The 9,277-nt window shown below is 44.6% G+C and overlaps 1 long non-coding RNA gene across 1 annotated transcript in view; it reads left to right on the top strand.

Moving 5' to 3' along the window:
• The first annotated feature begins 1,662 nt into the window (after positions 1-1,662).
• The window catches only part of LOC140426791 (uncharacterized), a 43,635-nt gene continuing 36,020 nt past the window's right edge, over positions 1,663-9,277 (top strand). Inside the window, exons 1-2 of the long non-coding RNA XR_011948358.1 lie at positions 1,663-1,820; positions 2,202-2,300. This is a non-coding gene — a long non-coding RNA (uncharacterized lncRNA). The remainder of the gene's footprint in view (positions 1,821-2,201; positions 2,301-9,277) is intronic.

The raw sequence follows: 9,277 nt of genomic DNA, 5'->3' as shown, positions 1-9,277 counted from the left end.
TCGCGGGTTGATGGCTCCCGTCCGTGTTGGTATCATCCTCGTCACTACTCAGCACCCAGGGCTCTGGCTGTGGCTGGGGGGCACCCCATCACCAGTATGACCTGCAAGACACAAGGCAAGACACATGATTAGACCAGGGGCCGGGTTCGGGGGGGTGGGGGTGGAGTGGGGGAGGTGGGAGTGTGTGTGGAGCGGGGGTGAGGGTGGTGTTGGAGTGAGGGTGGTGTTGGAGTGAGGGTTGTGTTGAGGTTAGGGTGGTGTTGGGGTTAGGGTGGTGTGAGGATGGTGTGGGGGTGAGGGTGGTGTGTGAGTGAGGGTGATGAGAGGGTGGTGTTGGGGGGTGTGACACACATGTCATGGGGAATTGCAACTCAGCGGGGTCTCACTTCCTCTCCCCACGCCGATCTCCCAAGCGTGGCGAACAGCGACAGCTGGCAGCTTCCTCCCCAGGCCGGGGTACAGGGTTGCCCGCCTCACCTCCACGGCATCCAGCAGCGTCTGAAGCTGGGCATCCATGAATCTTGGTGCTGCTCTCTTTGCTGCCATCGTATTGGCTAGGATGGTGTGCGTGGGGAGTGAAGCGTGTATATGCAGCTACAGCTTGTCAGCCTCCTGAGTGTCAATCGTGAATCCGGCAAATCCGTCACCATTTCTTATTGGAATCGAATATGTCCCACATGGCGCCGGTCACTGTCTGTGCGGAGTCTGCACATTCTCCCCATGTCTGCGTACGTTTCCTCCGGGTGCTCCGGTTTCCTCCTACAGTCCAAAGACGTGCAGGTTAGGTGGACTGGTCATGCTAAATTGCCCTTAGTGTCCAAAAGGTTAGGAGGGGTTATTGGGTTACGGGGATAGGGTGGAAGTGAGAGCTTAAGTAGGTCGGTGCAGACTTGATGGGCCGAATGGCCTCCTTTGGCACTGTATATTCTATGTTCTATGAATCGGTCCAGTTGCGAGGCTGGTTTTGCTATCGTAGAAGTCTGCGAATCCTACCCCGTCATCAACACTTAGTCACAGGAATGGAGAATCCCGCCACTTTACTCTTACCAAATCTATGTCCCCATATAATTTGGATCCCTTGAACAGGAGTAATAGGTCTTTCATCTCTGTCTAGGTCCCTCATAATTTAATGCCCCTCAATTAGGTCTCCCCTTAGCCTCCTCTGTCCCAAAGAAAACAAGCCCAGCCTGTCCGATCTTCCCTCATAACTAAAATTCTCCAATCCTGAGGGAAGATTAGTCAGGGAGACACGAATCAGAAAATCTCCCTCTTTGCCTTTAATTATCCCTTAATAAGCCCTTTGCAAGCTAAGAGATGGTAACATCGGGAATGTTTGGTAGGTAGACTACTCCACACCAAAGACGCAAGAATATGACCATAAATGCATGACTGCTGATAGATGAGTGCATTACACACATTTAGCACAAACATTAACTCTGGCATATTCAGAAAGATCAGCCCATCGTGTATTGAACAGATATCTGTTCCGACCAATGTCCATTTTAGTGAATTTGTAACCTGTTTAAGGAATGATTAACCATATTCATGGCTACACACAGGAAAGCGGAATCATGCATAAGACTGAAAATATCCCTCATCAGCCTCCTCAGAGCTTCTGGCTATATTATCATGTTAATCTTTGATGAATTATCCGCTGGAATGCTGAAGAATTAAACGATCTAGAGTGTGTTTCTCTGGATGATTGCATTGGCTGATAAAATCAGCGGAGCTTTCCTCATAGAATTTCATTGGATCCAGCAGTAAATGTTGACAGCATAATTAAGAATCTGTGCATGTTGATCGTGTTCTCTTAGTCCCAGGTAATGTGCTGGTGCAAATTGCTTAACCACATATGCTACTACAATATGTGTTTCTGATGGCCTGCTATGTGTCTCTATTAGAGTGCAAATTTTGCTCCTGTAATTCACTGCACATTTTACTTAGCTATTACACTGGAATGAGAGCTGGGATCCCACTCGACTTCAGCCTATTAGGCTATCTGCTCAAAGGCAGATGTTTGTCCCCGGAAAGCTGAAACAAAAAGAGTTTTCTGCAGCAGAAATGAGCTCTGTGCCCTCATTACCTCAAAACGCGCGGAACCAACTGAGAGAATGATACCCCACTGGGAAAGTAAGAGAACCTTTTCACCAGGGAAGGTGGGAAAATGTATTTTGATGTATTTTTATGTTAACTGTTTCCAGTGCAGGATTGGACAGAAGGGAATTGATGGAAGCAAGTAGCCGGCACCTTCCAGCAATGATAAAGCATCCACATAAACTACAAAGACTGTTTCCAAGACAGTGGGTAAAACTTTCTGCATTCAATGATGGCAAGTTTGGTGGTGGGGAGAGCATTTACTTTGGTGGGATGGTGATGTCACGGAACCCCATCATATTTCCGCCTCCACCAGAATAAGGTTCCGGGCAGGAAGGCCCATGGCCGACTTTCCAGCTCTGCCGCCAATTGAGGCCCTTTATTGGCCAATTAATGACCACTTAAGAGCTTCTTCCCACCGCCGCTGAGATTGGCCCAGCTGCAAATGGGTCTGTTGGTTTGTGGCATGCACGGCAGGTAAACTTGTGCCTGACCCTCTGAGTCAGGGGGGGGGGCATCAATCAAAGGTGCTCCATACCTGATCGAGGGACTGAACATCGGGAAGGGGTGAGCCCACTGGGAGCCACATCCCGATCTTGCTTATGACCACCACCACCCTTCTCCCAACACCTGCCCCTTCTCTGCCTGAACCTGCAAAACACACCCTTACATTACTTCCTTGTAGCCTGGGTCCTTCGAGATCCTGGGACTCTAGGCGATGTCCTACCGGCAGCAGCCACAGCCTCCTCAATGCACTACTGAGCACAAGAGCTTCTGGCCTCTGGCCAATAGCTCTCACTGGGTGGGACTTCGCTCCGGAGTCTTGATTGTAGGGGTAGACCCATCAGTGGCCTGGCTACTCCTGATTGGTTTTGCGGTTTATCGTAGTATTTGTCAAAATTTGTTTCCCGGGATCCACTTTTACCAACTGGCTGACCTTCGGGACCCATGCTGACCGACCTTTCTGACTCACGCCAACCGACCTGCATGAGCCACGCCAACCAACACACTATTTTCGCCTACCTTTAATGTGACAGGTGAGCCTGCTTGGTCTTCATTATCTCACTTGATTTGTCATTCAATGTTACATTCCTGCTAAGGAGTTCAGCTGATGATTTTAAGATCATCATTTGAAAAAAAATCAAGAGATTTGTCCTCGAACTCGCCATACCTTTGAAGGTTTGAGGGTTTTAAACTTTCATTTGCCTTTGCTTCCCTGCATATAACACACTTGGGCTTTGTAGTGATACATGATCAGACTATGTTGAGCAAGTACAGGCAATTGAAGACTAGATGGCCACACTATCAGGACCTATATAAATGTTTTCCCGCTCTTTCCTGCAGGAGAGTGTGTCAGGATTTCAGGGAGAACAGAAGTGAGAAAGCTAGATAGAAAAAGTGATTAGTTATCAGAGTATTGTATCGTCTTATTTAATAGTTTATTCTGCAGTTGTTTGCTTGTTTTACTAGTTCAGTATTAAGTAAAAAGAACTCATAAGATTATTTTATATTACTCATTAAATTACTTTATCATCACTGGAAGACTACGGCTATATTTCAACAACTCAGCTGGACAAAAAGAGTAATATATATATTACAACATCGTAATATAACATACTACCAGGTGTTTAAATATAACATGGTACCAGGTTAGATTAGGCTTTAAGAAAGACTAGTAAGAAAATTCAAACAAAAAAGACAAAGTTTGGAAGCGACTATTCGACTGGTGAAGTCATTGCAGCAACTGAATCCTCGACTACAAATCGATTTTCAATGGACCAAGTGCAAGCTCCCAGACATTTTAATTGGAGGTTGTTTAAGCAACAATTCCAGCTTTATCTGGAAGCTAGTGATTTAAACATTGCTTCTGAAGCAAGACAAATTGCTTTGCTTCTGTCCTTAGCAGGGCAGCAAGCAATTGAAATCTACAATTCATTTATTTTTGCTGCAGGCGAAGATAAATTAAAGTTTGAACATATAATCATGAAATTCAATGATCATTGCAGAATACAAACTAACAAAATTCTAGAGCGATTTAGATTTCATAAGCGAATGCAAAAAGTTGGAGAATCTGTGAATAACTTCATTACTGATCTAAAATCCTAACTCGGACCTATAATTATGCTGATCTTTATGATTCTAGTGAGAGACCAAATCATCTATGGTATAACAGATGAATCTTTAAAAGAAGCTTTAATACGTCAAAATGATCTTACGTTAAAAATTGCTATTGAAAAATGCATCTCCAGTGAACAAACTAAAAATCAATACTTCGAGTTTTATCTGAAAGAAAAAGGTGCGAAAGTCTACCACAAGGCTGAGAAAATAAACATGGTGTCGCAGGCAGCACAGAAGAAAGTTCGGAATGGCAGCTACCTTGCGCACACATTTTCCAACTCAGGACATGCGCACTTCGCACAGAAATGCGAGATTCCGCAAAAGAGATCTGCGCATGCACGAACGCCACTAATAAGTCACGGTGACAGCGTGATGACGTGTCATAGATGTGGGAACACCCAGTTAAAGGGAAACTGCCCAGCTTTTGGAAAACATTGTTTGAGATGTTCAAAGATGAATCATTTTGCTACTCAGTGCCAGTCATCAGCAAATTATCTCCTTCCTGCACACAAAAAGAATTATAACGTGAGAGCTGTTGAAAAACATGAAAAACTCAATACGCCACATAACTTTTCCCAAGGTGATGAAATTTTCTCTTTAGAAAATACCTTCTTTGTTAGAGTGGTTGAAGCACCAATGAAGGCAGATCTTCAAGCAAGAAAGACTGATCTTCAAGCAACAGAAAAAGGCTTTTCACGCAACTAAGAAAAATCTTCAAGCAACAAAAAATCAAGTCAACGTCGTCAGCAATGAATGGATGATAACTGTTTGTTTCAACGATATCCCAATAATATTCAAGTTAGATATAGGCGCTTCAGAAAATCTTCTCAACTCCAAGGACTCCAAGATGACTACGACATAGTACCTGCAGAATGTTCACTGAAAGATTATAAAGGCAATCAATGGGGACAGCATGTGGCGCAGTGGTTATCATTGGGACTATGGCGCTGAGGACCTGGGTTCGGATCCCGGTCCTGGGTCACTGTCTGTGTGGAGTTTGCACATTCTCCCCATGTCTGCATGGGTTTCACCCCCACAACCCAAAGATGTGCAGGTTAGGTGGATTGGCCACGCTAAATTGCCCCTTAATTGGAAAAAAAATAATTGGGTACTCTGCCATTATTTTTAAAAAATATAAATTTAATCAAATTTTTCCGCATGGCTCGTGTTATTTAAATGCCACCAACAGGGACATTCACAAAAAGATCAGGGGTGAAATTCTCCCCCAACGGCGCGATGTCCGCCGCCAGAGACGGCGCCAATCAGACGGGCATCGCGCCGGCCCAAAGGTGCGGAATGCTCCGCATCTTTGGCGGCCTAGCCCCAACATTGAGGGGCTAGGCCGACGCCGGAGGGATTTCCGCCCCGCCAGCTGGCGGAAATGGCGTTTGTTTCCCCGCCAGCTGGCGCAGAAATGCGGCGCATGCGCGGGAGCGTCAGCGGCCGCTGAAAGTTTCCCGCGCATGCGCAGTGGGGAGAGTCTCTTCCGCCTCCGCCATGGTGGAGGCCGTAGCGGAGGCGGAAGGGAAAGAGTGCCCCCACGGCACAGGCCCGCCCGCGGATCAGTGGGCCCCGATTGCGGGCCAGGCCACCGTGGAGGCACCCCCCGGGGTCAGATCGCCCCGCGCCTCCCCCCCCCCCCCCCCAGGACCCCGGAGCCCGCCCACGCCGCCTGGTCCCGCCGGTAAATACCAGGTTTGATTTACGCCGGCGGGACAGGCAATTTCTGGGTGGGACTTCGGCCCATTCAGGCTGGAGAATTGAACGGGGGGTCCCGCCAACCGGCGCGGCCCGATTCCCGCCCCCGCCCAATCTCCGGTACCGGAGACTTCGGCGGGGGCGGGGGCGGGATTCACGGCGGCCAACGGCCATTCTCCGACCCGGCCGGGGGGTCGGAGAATGACGCCCCAGATTTGAAATAGCGGACGATAACCGATCTTCGCTATTGGGTGCTCAAGATTATAAAGATTTGCAGCTGATTCAGAGGATCTTCCTGAATACATCTGAGACATCTACAATAGAAGATGACATCCAAACACTCTTAAATGAATACCCTGATGTTTTTCATGGCGGGCACATTGCCATATCAATATAAAATTCTTCTTAAAAAAGATGCCAAGCCAGTGAGACATCCACTGAGGCAAATATCAGCACCTCTGACAAAAAGATTGAAAGCTGAACTCACAAGTATAATAACAAAAGTAACACAACCTACTGATTCAGTGAGCTCCCTAGTCTGTGTGAAAAAACCATCGGGTGACATTAGGATATGCATGAATCCTAAAGATCTCAACAGAAATATTCGGCGAGAGCACTACCCAATACCTAAAAGAGAGGAAATCAGCTCAGAAATGGCCAATGCCAAAATATTCACCAAATTAAATGCCTCACAAGGTTTTTGGCAGATGCAGCTTGATGACTCCAGCAAGCTCCTATGCACCTTCAACACACCTTTCGGGAGGTATTGTTTCAATAGAATGCCCTTTGGAATAATTTCTGCATCAGAAATATTTAATCGTATAATGGAACAAATGACAGAGAACATTGAAGATGTTCGTGTTTATGTCGATGACATAATCATCTGGTCTACAACAGCAGAAGAACACATGATACGACTCAGAAAAGTGTTCAAAAGAATACATAAATATGGCTTAAAGCTTAACCAAAGCATGTTTGTCACCTCATCACTGAAATTTCTTGGTGACAACATTAAAGCAAATGGTATCAAACCAGACGATGATAAAATTCAAGCCATCAATACAATGCAGAAACCGAAAGACAAAAAAGCTGTCTTACGCTTTCTTGGATTTGTGAATTTTCTAGGAAAAGTCATCTCAAATCTTTCAAACAGAACAACTGCATTACGTCAGCTCATCAGATAAAACACTTTTTCAATGGACTCAGAGTCACACAGAAGAATGGTTAGATCTGAAACAACAGTTGATCCAGGCTCCAAGCTTGACATTCTTTGACCCGACCAAGCCCACAAAAATTTTGACTGATGCCAATCAGAATGGCATTGGTGCAGTTCTGTTACAACAAGACCATTTCAATAACTGGGTTCCCATTGCCTATGCATCCAGATCAATTACTTCAACTGAGTGCAGGTACGCCCAGATTGAAAAAGAGTGTCTTGGACTTGTCATGTGAGAGTACCTTTAAGAAATGGATGTTTAAGCAATGTACCTTTAAGAAAACAGTGATGTCAGAGAGTGGGTGGAGCTGAGCTCAGTTCAGCCATTTTGAAGTTTCAGTTTTGAGGAAAAGAGCTTGGGGAGTGTCTGTGTTTGCAGTGAGATGGATCTGCTGTGATCTCTGCCATGAAAGACTATCTCTGGATCATTTGGGTGATTTAAACTCATAATAGTAAAGCCTTTAACCTGATGTGTTTCTGTTTAAAGGTGTTAAGTCTCTCTTGGATGTTGAAAGGAATAACTGAAGGATTATTTAGTGTTGTAATAGTTTCGGGGTTATCTTTGAAGTAAGGGGGTGTTAAGAGATCCAATGTTTATTTAAAAGTGTTAAGTTGAGTTCATGGAATAAACATTGTTTTGTGTTTAAAAACCCACGTGTCCATAATTACGGCATCACACCTGGAGAACAAGCCGTGTGCTCGGAAAAGCAACAAATACATTAAAGGGGGAGGTTGGTTGAACTCCATGACACATTTTGTGGTTCTGAAAACGCCTCTCCCATAACAGACTTGTGACTGGAATTACAAAATTCCATGATTATGTATACGGCTAACCAAGATTTACTGTGGACACAGACCATCGTCCACTTGTCAACATTATCGACAAGAATCTTAATGATATGAACCGAGACTACAACGACTTATGATAAATTTGCACAGATATGATTATAATCTTATCTATACTCCAGGTAAAGAGTTAATCATAGCTGACACCCTGTCAAGATCGATGGACACAGGTATCACACAAACAGAATCAATCAATGACATTGATGCTCATCTACAACTTTTCAGAGAAATTACTTCCTGCGTCCGATCCTTTACCAAATACGTGAGGAGACACAGAAGGATGCCATTTTGACCAGAGTAATTCATCACTTGCAGAATGGATGGCCAAAAGGTCATTGTCCACAATACCAGAGTATACAATCTGAACTGACAATTTTAGATGGTATTCTACTGCGACATGACAGAATCGTCATTCCAGAGAGTCTAAAGTCAGAAGTGCTCAGCAAACTTCTTGAAGGCCATCTCGGCATCAAGAATTGCAAACGAAGAGCGAGGCAAGCTGTATATTGACCAGGTATTAATCAAGATATCTCAGACATGATCATGTCATCTTCTATTTGTCAAGAACATCAAAGTCGACAGTGCAAAGAAACATTGCAACAGCATGACATCATAACGTCACCATGGGTGAAAGTAGGTATTGACCTCTTTCATTCATATGGCAAAGATTACATTTTAGCCATTGACTATTATAACATTTTCCAGAAGTCATGAAACTGAATGATCTCACATCCACAGCTGTTATTAAAGCCTGCATACACATCTTTGCAAGACATGGAATCCCTCAAACCATCATATCTGCCAATGGTCTATGTCTCTCTAGCTGTGAATGGAAAGAATTCGCCACAACTTACAATTTCAACCATTTAACCTATAGCCTTCATTTCCCGCTGTCTAACGGAAAGGTTGAAATAGGCGTCCATATAATTAAACAGTTAAGTGAAGCCAGTGACTCACAATCTGATTCTTACTTAGCATTGTTAACTTACAGATCATCACCTTTGACATCAGGATTATCTCCAGCCCAGATATTGTTTAATAGGAACATTAGGACAACATTACCTCAACTACATATTACTGATCCTAATCAACAAGATGCTGTTAAAGAACTTCATCACCAACGTCAAAAACAGAAACAGTACTATGATCTACCCGCCAAGAATCTGAAACCTCTTGCAGCAGATGATACTGTTCACTTCAGACTTTCTGAATGAGGTTGGCCTGACACTGCTCAAATTCTCAGACAAGTGTCATCTAGATCAAATCTGACAAAGACTTCAGATGATGTTCCCATCAGAAGAAATC

This window comes from Scyliorhinus torazame, chromosome 1, assembly GCF_047496885.1.
Source record: "Scyliorhinus torazame isolate Kashiwa2021f chromosome 1, sScyTor2.1, whole genome shotgun sequence".
Classification (NCBI taxonomy): domain Eukaryota; kingdom Metazoa; phylum Chordata; class Chondrichthyes; order Carcharhiniformes; family Scyliorhinidae; genus Scyliorhinus; species Scyliorhinus torazame.
This window is presented reverse-complemented; position numbering and strand designations above follow the sequence as displayed.